This window comes from Humulus lupulus, chromosome 6, assembly GCF_963169125.1.
Source record: "Humulus lupulus chromosome 6, drHumLupu1.1, whole genome shotgun sequence".
In the NCBI taxonomy this organism is placed as follows: Eukaryota; Viridiplantae; Streptophyta; class Magnoliopsida; order Rosales; family Cannabaceae; genus Humulus; species Humulus lupulus.
The window spans coordinates 219,975,397-219,990,892 of record NC_084798.1 but is presented as its reverse complement, the minus strand read 5'-3'; the positions used below and the strand labels follow the sequence as shown (position 1 = coordinate 219,990,892).

Sequence of the window (15,496 nt, the reverse complement as noted above, 5' to 3'; positions counted from 1 at the left end):
CCGGGTCCGGGCCAGATCCGACCCAGGCCCCTCGGGGAAACGGATACAAGCGGCCTTTCTAGTGGAGGCCCAATACAAAAAGATACAAAATACACGAACTCCAAACTAGCTAAGGCCCAATAGGTTGACCTTAGAACTACGTCTCGCTCGACAAAACAGCGCTTCGGGTCTGATCACTTCGAGTCACAAGGCAGATTCAGGAGACAAGACCAGTCAGAGTACTTGGCTGCGCAGTCCTGACACATCGGCGTGCAATCCCGAGGTGACCTTTTCTGCAGGTGAAAAGTGGGGACAACGCCCACGTGGAATGAGGTGGCTTCAGGGTCCTGGACGCTTGGCCCCTTCAACTGGGGGTGAGGTGATCCAGGTCCGTTTACCGTTGTCCCGCTTCATTTACCACAGGCCCAGACCGTGTCAGGGTCCGGGACCAGGACGCGTAGGCTGCGATGGTCCGAGCGCTCTGGACATCGCTCGGACTATCCTCGCTGAGGACGGACCCGGAGGGACATCCCGGACCCCTACGATGGGCCCAGTCTTGAGTCCGCGGTCCATACCCGTCCCCTTGGGCATTCTCCATACCAAGAGACCTTGGGCCGAGCCCACGTGCTGAGCTGGCCCTCTGACAGCGGGCCAAGACGAAGGCCCCGAGCCCATGCAGGAAATGGGGATAACATTTACCCCCCAAGCCTTCGCCCGGGCTCGCCGGGAGCAGGGTTGCATCGTCCCCGCGGCGCTCGCCAGGTTGCCTCCCCAGTTCTTGCCCGAGTTCAGGGGTTCGGGCAGAAGGCCGTGGCATTGGTCGGATGCTTAGCCCGGATCGTTTACCACGATCCGGGGACGTTTACCTTCAGCCCGCTTTATGGCAAGGATACACGTGTCGCCGGGTGATTGCTGCACGGGTCTTGAAGGGTCGCCTAGACTTCTCAAGGGTCGCTAGGCCTAGACTAGGGTGTCAGTGCACGTCTCGAGGCGTCCTATCCGCACGGGGGGGCCATCATTAATGTCCTTGGAATGAGGTAGACCGTAGGATGGGGCGACCTTTGGCATTCGCCACTCCTCGGCCGTCGGATCTGAGGCGGAGAGGATCCAGCCTGAAAGGACTCATAAATGCCCCTGCGCAACTCCTGACCGTCTGATGAAGAGACACCTGCCCGTTGGATCGTGGGACAGAATTTGGGGCTAGTATAAATACCCCAAGAAAACCACATTTGGCACTTTTACCTCTTCGAACCAGCTTAAGAAAACGCAAACACTATTCGAGCTTTGCATGTCCGACATTGCCGACGACATACACCGCCACCTACTAGTTCTGCGCCGCCGCCTGTTTCCCAGAACCCCAACTTCTGTTCTTCTACCTGACGACGCTTCTCGGGTTTGTCCCGTCAACGAACTACTACACCAGCTGCGCCACTTCAAGAACGAGGTTCTGCCATCCTTACAGTCGAACAACCATCATCTTCAACGGTCGATACCATACAGTAAGTCTTTTTTAACTCTCTTGCCAACTTTGTGAACTTATGTTCTCTAGATGCGTGCGTTTAGGCTCTGTGCTTTAGAAATTGCTAGGAAGGCTGCCTGATTCGGGTTCCTCCGTATTCGGATGCCTCACGGACAAGGGGCGGGCCTTAGTAGTCTCCTCTCCCGATCAGGGTTCCGGGGCTTTCCGGGGGCCCGGACCTGATCCGAAGGGACTCCAAGTAGTCCTTAGGAGATTCCCCGTACCTTGACCAACTTTCTTGGGTTTAGGTACTAACTGCTTGGTCTTTCTTTCTTTGTTCCCAGATCGTTAGTTATGGCAACGGGCGTTACGCTCCACTCTGAAGAAGAGGTCAATAGGGCCCCTGTCGTCGTTCCCGGATCCCGGACGTCCAAGGGCAACAGGTGGGAAATGGACGTAACGGCCAACTCGTTCCGGAACTACTGGATGATGCTGCTTTTGGAGAAGCAACTGGGCATCGAATCAACCCTGGGCCTCTTTCACAACAGCCTGGCCAGGCTCGAGGAGCGGGCGCATACGTCTGTGGAAGGATTCGGAGCCTGGAGCGCCGGTCATATTAGCGCGGGAGCTACGCTCCCGCTTCATGACTATTTCGTGCGGTTCCTGACGTACGTGGGGATCGCACCGTTCTAGCTGTTGCCGCAAGCGTACCGCCTGCTTGCTGAGTGGAGGGTGTTTTGTGTCGCGAAGGAGATCGCGGAGCCTACCCCTGCGGAAGTCTTGTACTTCTACAAGCTGGTGCCGCAGGTCAACGTCAAAAAAAGACCCTAGACGGCTTTTACAGGCTGCAACTGCGGAGCAGCTATCCTGCTCCTACCAGCTCCTGGAGGCACCCCCCGGATGTCAGGCATTATTGGTTCATGACGTCCGGGTTCCTCGTTGACAAGAACCCCACACTGCTGCTGGACTTCCAACGAGTGGGTAAGTATTCCTCCGGACCTCTCTCTTTTATTCATCTTTTCTACTCGTCTCTTATCATGTCTTCCGGGTCGCAGGGCCATTCGCTCAAACCCCCCTTACCGAGTTCATCCTGGAAAGGATGAGGTTTTATGCTAAGTTGACCGCGGAGGAGCTGGACGTAGGGGGCTACGTCAGGGACGACAACCTCCGGCTGGTTGGGATGCTCGCGGCCACCCAGACCATTGTTATCCCGTATCTTCGCGGCATCCCCTGCGAGAAGAACATCGACGTCCGAGAGCAGTTGGCCCTCAACCACATTGCCACGGTGGTGAGAGCGGCGCGGGCCGACGCGGCCCAGCGTAAGAAGAACCAGCCCCCGGAAGAAGCAGCCACCTCGGAGGAGCTGGAGGAGCTCTTCGAAGATGCCCTACCAAACGTCGGGACTCCCGGGGCTAGCGTATCGGGGCGAGGTAACTCCCCTTTAATCTTAATGTATGCTCCCCAAGTTGGGGACTTAGCTAGGGATAGGCTAGTACCCCTGAGCCCCGCATTTGGGGCCGATGGGGAGATGAGGCCTTCAGCTCCCGTCCCTGTAGGATCAGAGGTCCTAATGTTCTTATCCGGGTTCCTCCAGTACGGGGGCTTTCTGAACCCGGACGACATAGGAGATCAGGTCCATTCATTCGCTTTAAGGGAATTGAGTCTCGCCCGGGGCCTAGATGAGGGTTCGTCCCAGGTCGTCTTTAACTGCTGTGTGTTTTCATCTGTTTGGTTTACTGTCCTAACTCCTTTTTCTGTACTTTTGCAGAGGGCTCTAACATGTCGAACCCGACCAGCGAAATGAGGAGACTCATCAAGGACAGGGCGGCTAAGAAGGCAGCCAGGAAAGGAGATGAGGTGACGGGCCCGGAGCCCAACCTTACCAGGGAAACGCCCGAGACCAAGCTCCGTCCGGGTGGAGAGGCTCTGGTCGTGGTTCCCTTCCAGGCCGTGGAGCCTGCTGCAGACTTCGCTACTGACCAGCCCCCCGTGATTGATTTGGAGGAGGGCGCGACTACCAGCCGGAACTCCGGGAAGAGGGGCCCGGAGGCTGACGCTGGGGAAGGCAACATCGGGAAGAGGCCCCGGACAACGCGGGCAGGCTCGACTAAAGAATCACACGGGGAGAGTCAGCTGACCGCGAAGGAAATCCCCGCCCTGTCAGTCCTTCCCCTTCATCCAACTTTCTCGAGGAGGGGGAGTTAGCCCTGCGGGATGAGCAGTCCTGGCTGATCAACCGGATCTGGGAAAACGGTCGGTGCTGGAGGGACGACACTTATAAGGCCCTGATGATCCGTCACCAGGTCGAGTTCTCGGACCGCCCTGTCGAGTTCAGCGCCTCCCAGCCGATCGTGGACCGATTAGTTGCCGAAGCGGGCTTCCGCCCCAAGCTCGGCCGGGACACAGCCACCCTGGCGACTGATCTTCTGGACCAGGTTGGTGTTAGAGAATATTATTTTATTGCTTCAATGGAAATGGTAAGATAATGTTACAACTCTATGCAAAAATACAATGGACAAGATAATATTGATTAAATAAGTATTACAACTCAATTGCTCAAAATACAAGTAAATAGAAATATGTAGAAGAAGAAGATTACAAACTCAATACTATAACAATACAAGTAAATAAGAAGAACACAAGAATGAAAAACACAAACAAACTCTCACACTCAACCAAAGTGTAGAGTAGTGGGGATCACCAACTTGAACAAGGTTCAAGGCCTTTGTCCAAAAGCTTATTTCCCCCTATTCTCTAAGCACTAAGGGATCTCTCAAGGAAATAGCTCTCTGGAATTATCAAGCCTTTTGGTGTATTTTTCAGCCAAGTGCTTTGTGGATGAAAAATGGTATGTCTTACAAGTGAGCATTAGGCTCCTATTTATAGAGTGTGAGATACCCCTTTGAATTTCAAATTCCTCCAACCCCCATGGTTGTTACCAATGTTTAATTGGATGTTTTATGGAATTAAAATAGAGATTTGTGAGTTACTTGGCTTTTGGAAACGTTCAAAAATGGATAAAAACCAAAGTTTGAAGAGGCTGTCAGGCACTAGGGCCGCGGCGCTCGTTCCAGGCGCCGCGGCGCTCAGTCAATTTCAGCAACGAATTTTTCAGTTTTTTCCAAAACGTTCCAATTTATTCCCTCTTGATTTTGTAACTTCCATACACAATATGGGAGTTGAAATCACATCTCTATCAGCCATTTCTCACATGGCTTTATGAAATCCAATATCAAATGTGTAACATATAATATACACATTATTGGGTAATATTTGGGAGTTACAAATTTGTAACTGATTTTGTAACTCCAAAATATGTCACATTTGGACACACACATTAGTCCAATTTTGTGACTCTCAATAATATGTTACAAGGTGTGACAAATCACATTTGTGTGACAAATCACATTTTGTCACATTGTTTAATCTAATATTATATTATATGAAATAATATAACAGTTGGGAGCACTATGTCCAACCTTCAGCTGAAGAGGTACGCCACGATAGCCAACCCGGACGTGCTGTTCATCTCCCAGGCTCTCCGCCACCAGGCCACCGCGGTAACTTTTACTTCTCTCAAACTCCTTACCTCACTTGTTGATGATGGTTTTGTTTTCTAACTTTTCTTTGCTCAAGGTCGATCTGTTGTCCCAGCGGAGTGTCGATCTGGTGGCCGAGCTTGCCATAAAGATGGAGACGGCCAAGCTGGAGCTGGAGGCGGTCGTGAATCAGAGGGAGGCCGTCAAGGAGACCCTTGGCCGGGAGACGGCCCGCCTGCAGGAAGAAGTGGCCCATGTGAAGGCGGAGCGCGAGGAGCTCGGCCGCGCCAAGGTCGGATTGGAAGAGGAGTTGTCCCGGAAGATAAAGGATGCCGAAGAACGGGCAACGCTCTTGGAGACGGCCGCGACGCAATCTGCCCTGGACAAGGAGGAGATCTTGGCCTTGAAGGCCCGAGTCTGTGAACTGGGTGACTCTCTGCTTCAGGAGAAGGCGGCGCATGAAACGACCCGTCAGGGAAAGGAGGAGACTGAGGGCCTACTGGATGTCACCTTTGATGAGGCCATCTACATGGCCTGGTGCAAGGATAAGAGTATCAATCTCCTTGTCTTCCCCGATCCTGAGTCAAAGCGGGCCGAGTACGAGGCCAAGGAGAGGGAGGATGCGGACCTCCGGGCGGATGCGCTGTAGGCCCTACCCCCGGCCTTGTTCTTTTATTAGTGTTTTTGGCTTGTAATTAAATTTAAAACACTGCTACTTTCTTTGGTTTTTACGAAGGCTTCCTTCCAATGTTCAGTAGAAATTTCATTTTGTTGTCGCGACTAACTGATTGCAGGGGTTTAGTTCCGGTTCCAACGGCTTGGACTATACCAAACGGCTTAACTTTCCAAGTCACTAATCCTGGCACCTAGTCCAGGGCCCTCGGAGCTTGGTTTAACTTGGTGTTTTGTCCTCCTTTTATCAGTTTTAGGCCCTGGCTTTACCCTGGGGCAAACCGGATGTTTTTATACCCCCGGACATCGTTCGTCCGGGGCGGGACATGCCTTAGGCGCGGCCCCTTTTTTATACCCCCGGGCATCGCTCGTCCGGGGTAGGACCGGCCTTGGGGTCAGTCCTCTTTATTTTATACCCCCGGGCATCGTTCATTCGGGGCGGGACCAGCCTTAGACGTGGCCCCTTTTTTATTCCCCCGGACGTCGCTCGTCCGGAGTGGGACCGGCCTTGGACTCGGTCCTCTTTATTTTATACCCCCGAACATCGTTCGTCCAGGGCGGGACCAGCCTTAGGCGTGACCCCTTTTTTATACCCCCGGACGTCGCTCGTCCGGGGTTGGACTGGCCTTGGGCTCGATCCTCTTTATTTTATACCCCCGGACATCGTTCGTCCGGGGCGGGAGCAGCCTTAGGCATGTCCCCCTTTTTATACTCCCGGACGTCGCTCGTCCGGGGCGGGACCGGCCTTGGGCTCGGTCTTCTTTATTTTATACCCCCGGACATCGTTCGTCCGGGCGCAGGACCAGCCTTAGTAATAAATTGTGAATTTTTTTTAGTCAGTGTTAGCATGATTTAAGTAATAAGTTTGATCTTAACATTTAAGTCATGACAAAAATACTCCGACAATCAAGTTATTAACTATTAAATACACACTATTAACTGCAATTATTAGTCCGGAAATATATTTAACTAAGAACTTTTTTAAAATCTATAGCTTTTGTTTAAATTATTAAGTGTTTTATTTTTTAATTACACAATCAATCCCTAAGGTTATGTGGAAAATTGTTGATAAATGTTTTTCACAGTAATTAATCATTTCTTTTTCGAAACCTAGCTATTATATATAAATATATTTATATTTATATATATTCATATTTATATAGGGAGCGATTACAACACATCTTTTTTTTCAATACCGGTGCATCATTTTTCTATTTCGGCACCTGAATAGTTATAATCCAAAAAAAATTTATATGATGGTGTACATTATAGATATCTAGAACATCCTACAAAATTTTAAGAAATTCTGAATAAATTATAGTACCGAAACAGAGTCTAAATTGTCTGTTACACGTGTGCCTTTTTTTTGCGTAATACGCATGTAAAATTTGACAGTTTGAATTCTGTTTTCGGCTTCGTAAACTATTCAGAATATTTCTTGAAAATTTGAAGGATATTCTAAATACCTACAATGTACACCGTCATATAAAAAAAATTAAAATTATATCTATCCATGTGCCGAAAATAAAAAAAGATACACCAATATTAAAAAAAAAAAAAAACATTGTAGTCGTCCATATTTATATAATTCAATCCCTAATTTTGCCGTAAAGTAATATATATTACAAGATCTTGAAGCAGAAGAAAAGTACATTAATTCAACTTTATACATCTATATATATATATATATATATACACTTCATGTCTTATATACTTTATGCATTCACCTACTGAAAACTTTCTATTCTTGTAAGTAGAAAGTTAACTGTTTCATGGTCAATGATCGAGTCTGAATAGGGGAAACATTGCTAATGGGGCAACTGACATACTCCTTTATATTATGGCTTTATTAAATTTCTTTTAATCTTTAAATAATTGAAGTATATTATGGTATTAGAATTCAACATTGCAAATTAGGGTTTTAGGTACCATAATTGAAACAGAGCATGTCTATATATGATTAAGCTTAATGTTTTGTATGGTCCATAACGATTCTACAATTTGTTTTAGATAAAGTGATAATTAATGTAAAAAGAGGAATCATCTTGATTTATTATTTAATTCAAACAAAGTATAATTAATTAAGCAATTTAAGAATCTACTTTTGGTGATATTTCTATCATTGGTACCCCACATTACAATATCTACGTACGGCTAGTGTGTGTGGTCATGAAAAAAGAATATTGTGTTAATGGGAATAAAATTCAATTGCTTTCTATCTGTCGATCTTTTTATTGGTAAATAATAATTTTGTGTAATTTCTCAATTATTATTATTTTTACCCTAATAACCCTAATTATTATCACTACGACAAAGTACGGATATTCGCATTTGTGAGTATTGGATGCACTTTCACTTGTAAAAGTAATTGATGCAATCTAATCGGCATCTATTTATATATATATATTTAAAGAATTATATATATATAATTAACATTTTAAATATTCAAAAATAATATATTAATATTTTTAAAAATTAATATATGATATTTTAAATAATTGTATTGATGTGCTTGTTTTACATATATATTTATTTTGTTGCTAGAGATTGAAGCCTTAAAGAGCTTGATGTTATATGCAATTGGAGTTTGTTTATTTGTGATATTTAAATTTAATACGAATATTTTATTTTAATATTTATGTGATTAATTGGTTATGAGAAAAAAATGTATGTATTTTAGAGAAAATAATTAAATAATTTAATATTAAAAAAATGCACTAAAATAACCAATTCAATCTGCACTATGGCGGATTTGAATGGATCTGAAATTTAGAATTTACACTTAGTGCATATCAAATAAATTATGAGCAATATAATGTGGATTGAATTTAATGAACACCCCTAATATATATATCTCTTCTATATAAAAAATGTGTAGATAACAAAATTTTTTGGTTTTAACAATTTGTTTTAGTAATTTTAACGGAATATTATAAATATTTAATGAAATATACTTTTAAAACTAACTAAAAATAGATATTTATTAATTATATTAATATAAATTCAAAAATATTATAAAATATCACAATTATAATAATATTCAATATAAGACTACATATATAATAATTATATTAATTCAAAATCAAATTCAAATTCAAATGTTATAAAATATCATTATTATAATAATATATAATACAAGATTAGATATTTAATAATTATATTAATATAATTTAAATATTATTATAATAATATTATATAATCCTAATTTTTTACTAATTATATTAATATGAATTCAAATATTATAAAATATTATTATAATAATATTTAATATTAATATAAATTTAAATATTATAAAATATCATAATAATAATAATATATAATACGTAATTTTTATTTGTATTTTTATTATAAAAAATGATCATTTATATTTAAAAAGGTTATCATATTATATATATATATTTTTTAAAATCATAAACAATGTTTTGATTTTATTTTTCATTTAATATGTTTATATCAATATTTTATATATAATATTGTTTATTTATTTGAAATTTATATGACTATGATACAAATTTAATAAAAATAATTAATAAATTCTATAAATAAAACTAAGCAAATGTGCATTGCACATTGCTTGTATCAAGTATTTATATAAATGAGAACTACAAGGAGTTAATGTGGTACTCTAAAATCTCTACAAACTACTTAATCTATTTCCTAAATTTTTCTAATGTTTTTTTTCTACTTATATATATATATATAAATTATTCTACTTTTTTTAGAGATATTTTTACAAATTATTATATATTTTTTAACAATCAATTATAATTATTATATATTTTTAGTTTATTGCTATTAATTAATTAAGGAAGAAACTCTATCTATTTTATAATTTTTTTTATTCTACTAATAATTATAATATATGTCAATAAAAAATATCTATAATAATAAATAATATATCTCTTCATACTTTTGATCTTTTGACAAAACATGAGGTCTAAAAGTTAATTTTCAAACGATTTATTTTGTTAACTTTAACAGAATATTCTAAATATTTAATGAATATACCTTTAAAACTAACTAAAAATAGATTTTTATTAATTATATTAATATAAATTAAAAAATATTATAAAATATCATTATTATATTAATATATAATACAAAACTAGATATTTAATAATTATAATAATATAATTTAAATAATATTATATAATATTAATATATTTAAATATTATTAATATAATTTAAATATTATAAAATATCATAATAATAATATATAATACATCATTTTTATTTTTATTATAAAAATGATCATGTTTAAAAATATTATCATATTATATATATTTAAAAAAAATCATAAACAATATTTTGATTTTATTTTTCATTTAATATGTTTATGTCAATATTTTATATATAATATTATTTATTTATTTGAAATTTATATGATTATAATACAAATTTAATAAAAATAATTAATAAATCCTATAAATAAAATTAAACGAATTGAATTACTTATATCTAGTACTGATATAAGGCCAATGTAAAACTCCAACAAATTGTTTGATAGTACAATAACAAGGAATCTCAATCCAACAACCTGAGACAACAGTTAGATATATTTCGAATACTATTTGATCACATTAATTAAATAACTCCAATTATATTCTTGGAATTTCTATTAATGAATATTCTGAATAATTATAGGATTTATATTTTTTTAGAAACTGTGTTTTGTCTCATTATCTGTTTGGACAGTGTGTTTTGATAAATTACTTTTTGGACCTTATGTTTTGTAAAATGGTTAAAATAGAACCATAAACTCAATTTTAATAAAGAAAAAATTGAATATAACAACACAGTTTTTAAGCAGAATGATTTTATTTTTGTTCTGAATTATTAGTTTAGTAAATTATTTGTAATTTTAGTTGAGAAATCATTGACCAAAATCGGGTTTAGAATTCTATTTTAACAATTTTACAAAATATAAGGTTTAAAAAGTAATTTGTCAAAATAAATCACTACTACAAAAAAGACTTTTTAGGACTAGCATTGTGAATCCTAAAATAATTTTTAGGACTCGCGGGGCGCGAGTCTTCTATTTGAGAGCCTTAAAAACTAAGATTTTTTAGGACTCGCAACGCGAGTCCTAAAAAATTGTTTTTAGGACTCGCATTGAGAGTCCTAAAAACTCCCGTTGAGTGTCTTTAAGTAAGTTTTTAGGACTCGCGTTGTGAGTCCTAAAAGAATGTTTTTAGGACTCGCATTGCGAGTCCTAAAAAATCAGGTTAAGTGCCTTTAAGTAATTTTTTAGGACTCGCGTTGCGAGTCCTAAAAGATCTCGTTGAGTGTCTTTAAATAAAGATTTTAGGACTCGCTTTGCATGTCCTTAAAAGTAAATTTTTTTAAAAAAAAAAATATAGCTACAATATTCATTTTGATTTAAAAAATATATGTATCTCTTTGAGAGTCCCTAATGTATTATATATGTTAGATTTTTAAAATTTTCAAAAGAAAATACAAAAAAATTAATTTTTTATTAATTACTCAAAAATATAATTTCAATATTTAATCTACTCGGCTTACAAAATCATATTACATAGTTTATACTACAGTCAAATTCTATCATCACCAAATATTAAACAAGAAATGTATACAAAGTTAGCGAAATATATTCTAAATATTTACAACAAAGTTAGTAAAATTCTAAAAACTTCAACTACCAATGTTTGAAGAGTCTGAAAGAGTGTGAGTTGGGTAGATACAGATGTAGCTTCTGTTTGAAGAGTCAAATTTTCGTACAAGTTCCTGTTTATAGCGAGCTTTCCTCTCCTTTGAGCGAGCAGCAGACTCTCGATTAGCCAGTATCCTTTGTCATATAATTAAAATATCAGGAGAAGAAAGCATACTTAGAAATGGAAAATTAATATAAGATATAGAACTAAAAATATAGTTGTATTTCACCAATAATGCATGGATCTATTTAGTGCCAAAATCTCAAGTAATTCAGATTCTTCTCAAAAGAATCATATTGCCCTCAACTTATTATCCAAAACCTTTTTACAAAACAATACATTTAATTAATTGCCTGCCAAAGATCTTATCCTATAAAAGGTTATATAGCATAAAAATTTCATCAAACTTTCCTAGTCCCATCTTTTAACTAGTGTTATATTCTTTTTGCTAAAAGCTAGGCAATCTCTATGATGATGGCTACCTTTTCATGACCTCAATTGCTACCTACAGCCGTTCAAATATCAATATAGAACAAATACTACACTATTACATCCTCTTGGATGCTAAATATTTTAAATCATATTTTCAACAGTTTCTAGCCTAATTCAATAGTTAATAATCATGATATAAAGCAGTTACTTCACTATATTCTTTACTGAAAAATGAAACAAACATACATGGGGTTTCCCAAGCAATAAAAAAAAATAAGTCATTTAGTTTTTGGAGTGTAAAAAAAAATCTATCAACAAAAGCTTTTCGTTCTTTAACTACTAATACATGTGTGACACCATAAAACTATATGTTCTCTCATAAACACCTCCCTCCTAGTCCCAATGGAGTGACTAATAAACCTCTTTCAATATGTGGAGGGAAAGAGAGGCATACTTGGTTTCAAATATGTATCCAAGGAAAAAGAGTTCATTCCAGAGTTGTCTGATTATTTTGTAGGCAACATTGTATTAGCACAAGTAATTAAGTCAAAATTTTCAACACTCAATAGCTTTGCAAGTTGCAATGGCTATAATTAGCAGAAAATCACTAGTTTCCATATATCTCAATTCATATGTTGTGCTTACTTCAAAACTAAGAGAACAAAACTAAAAAATTTATCCAAATTACTTCAAATTAGGCCCTACAAAAGACATAAAAATGATCAAATATCAGCTCAGAAACAAAAGAACAAAATATGCCTGTACAAAATAACTTTCAGAGACTACTCTACAAGCTTCATGTGAGGTCAGTAAGTAAATCAACGAGTGTACGACTGTTTTATTATGTACAAAACCAAATGCCCAACTTACATAGCCAAAAATATTATTACCATGGTCATTTCAACCACTCATATACCATAGTTCCCCCCAATGTTTCCTATCAAGTAAAGCAAATTTGACTAAAATGTAAAGAATATCAAAAAAAGAAATTCTCAAGTTCTAATAACGAGACCCTTGTATAGCCCTCTCCAAATCACAAAGTTACAGTGATTACATATATATTAATCCTTAACAAATCTATACTATTTTAAATAGATAAAAACTAATCATCCCAGCTTTGAAATTCAAAAGCTGCAAAACCAATTTCAATAGTTGCACAACCTCCACACTTGTGCAAATGGAAACATTAGCAGCTTTATATATTCTAATAAAGTACGTTACTAAAAATTTGTAAAATACTAGATAGTATAAACAAATCAACAAAAGCAAATGTACATAGTATAAACAAATGCTATTTGTAACACTAAGTCCAAGAACAGCCAAACCTTTAACAAGATGAGAGAACAGCCACCACCGGAGACGACGCCACACACACCAAAGACGAGCAAGAGTACCTCGAAAAACCAAGAGATGACAGCAAGATGGAGAGAGTAGCGGAGTCAGGAGAACGGCGAGATAGAGCTCTGATTTTTTTGGGGATAAGTACTCATGGCCATTGTTTTAAGCTGTCAGCACCACATTACAATATGCAAACAAAAACAAATTATAAACACACAAAAGGGACCAGCAATTATGTTACTGTAATAATAAGTTACCATCAATTAGAAGCTGCATGAACAAGACAAACCGAATTCAAGAAACATATCATGTATAGCTAGAGTCTCCTAATTAATTAACTATATATAGCTACATAAACTAATATTAATGAGTGGTATAGATGATGTTCTACTCAATAATCTATAAAAAGAAGAGTGTGATGATCTGATCGATAGTATTTGATTACCCTCAATACCACAAGGGGCAGAGGCATGCATATATATGCCATTTTTGCTAAGAACCAAGCTATATAACATGCTATGCAAACATATATATATATATATATATATCTATATTGAGAAATTAATTAACCTTATTGGGATGAATTATACATAACAGGAATTGAATGATGTTGCCGACGGGCCTTTTTGGAGATTAATTACTAGAGCTACTGAAATTAGACATGGAAGTTATCATTATATATCCTCACGTGTACCTTTTAATATATTATATATTAGCATACATACATTAATTGCTTTCCAAAGACAAATAAAAGACTACTCAAGACGAAAGTGAGAATGAGACCAACATCTCTTGCTGGAAGGAGAAAGGGGAGCTTGTTATAGTATAAGAGATTATATTATATAATATAGTTTATTATTAGTTCCATAAACTTCCATAATTGAATAATATCTAAAACTGGGTTTGATAATCCAAAATCAGAAGAGAGTAGAAAGAAACAAAGTGAAAACCTTTAGTTGTGAAAGCCCTTTTTCAACTCTCTTTTTATTGACTGAAACTCCACCTGGTAAAGTCTCCTTACTGCCATAACCAAAATCAGTCAAACTTTTCTTCTTCTGGCTCATTAATCAAACAAAATTAAACTAATCCACTTGAAAAACCAGTTTGATGGCCAAATCATAATACTTATCATCATGTATAAATTTCAATGAAATGTCCCAAAAAAGAAGTTAATCCAAAACTAACCTGACCACTATAGCTTCCAAATTTTCATCAACTATAGAAGGGCCATAAGGGTCCATGATTGGCTCAGCTTGCACAGTGAGCTCGGATTTTATAGACTATCACCCCATTTATATGAATATATATATATATAATCTGAATAACATTGGTCTACTTTCTGAAGTTGCAAAATTTATTCATTGCTTACCAATTTACGCAAATATATTTAAACTTCTTCAAACAATGGAATAAATTATAAATGCTATTTTCGTTACTTGAATGGTCAGGCAGAAAGAATGCATCAGAAAAACAAAAAAAAATGAAATAAACGGATCCCATGATACACCCCAATGAACAATAAAATAAAATCACGAGCTTTCTTTTATTTGATATCACCCAATGAACAGAAAAAAAAACATATGTACAAAAAAATCCAGACAAATCAACAACACTCAAATTGGTCAGAAAAACCAGACCCAGATACACACAATCTACAATAGAATGAAATCACAAACTAAAATAATATGGTTCAAAGTTCAAACAAACGAGGCAATGACTCAATGATCTTTATAAAATATGTAAATACATAAATACAATTAACCAGCATGCATCATATCCAGAAAGAAATGAGAAAATAAAAGTTGACAGACTTGATTTTTCTTTCATTTTCATCATTTCTACTAATATTGAACAACTCCACTTGGCTTAGATATCAAGAACTTAGGTTGATTTTTTTTCCTTTTTATTATTATTATTGGCAATGGAAATTATTATTGATTAATACCTTCTGCCTATGCTCTTCGGTCTGTGCGAATCGTCCCTTCTGCCTGTGCTATTCGGTCGGCGACGGTGGCGGTGCGGCTACAATCGGCTGGCTGAGGTAGAGGCGGCGACGGAGAGATCGAGAGGGAGGGTGAGGGTGCGGCGACAGAGAAATCGAGAGTGAGAGTGAGGGTGAGGGTGAGGGGTGCGTCGACGGAGAGATCGAGAGTGAGGGTGAGGGTGAGGGTGAGGGTGAGGGGTGCGTCGACGGAGAGATCGAGAGTGAGGGTGAGGGTCTGCGGCTACAATCCATTAGTGGTATATTAGGGATTAGATTTCTAATATATAAATTCTATTTTAGTTAACATAATTTTTTTTATTTAAATTAAAAATATTTTGTGTGTGACTAAAATAAATGCCAAAATGTGTATTTTGACCTTATATTTTGAGAGTTTTTAATACTCTTTTAGGACTCGCAAAGC

At 37.7% G+C, this 15,496-nt stretch overlaps 1 long non-coding RNA gene across 2 annotated transcripts; it reads right to left on the bottom strand.

The window, feature by feature from the left end:
• Positions 1-12,740: 12,740 nt before the first annotated feature.
• On the bottom strand, positions 12,741-15,213 carry LOC133783422 (uncharacterized). Of its 2 annotated transcripts, none has more exons than XR_009870885.1 (3): positions 15,037-15,213; positions 14,042-14,111; positions 12,741-13,258 (listed from the first exon to the last, which is right to left on the bottom strand). It is a non-coding gene; the product is annotated as an uncharacterized LOC133783422 (long non-coding RNA). The 2 variants fall into 2 exon arrangements; XR_009870884.1 differs by lacking the exon at positions 15,037-15,213 and adding an exon at positions 14,277-15,029.
• Between the last annotated feature and the right edge of the window lie 283 nt (positions 15,214-15,496).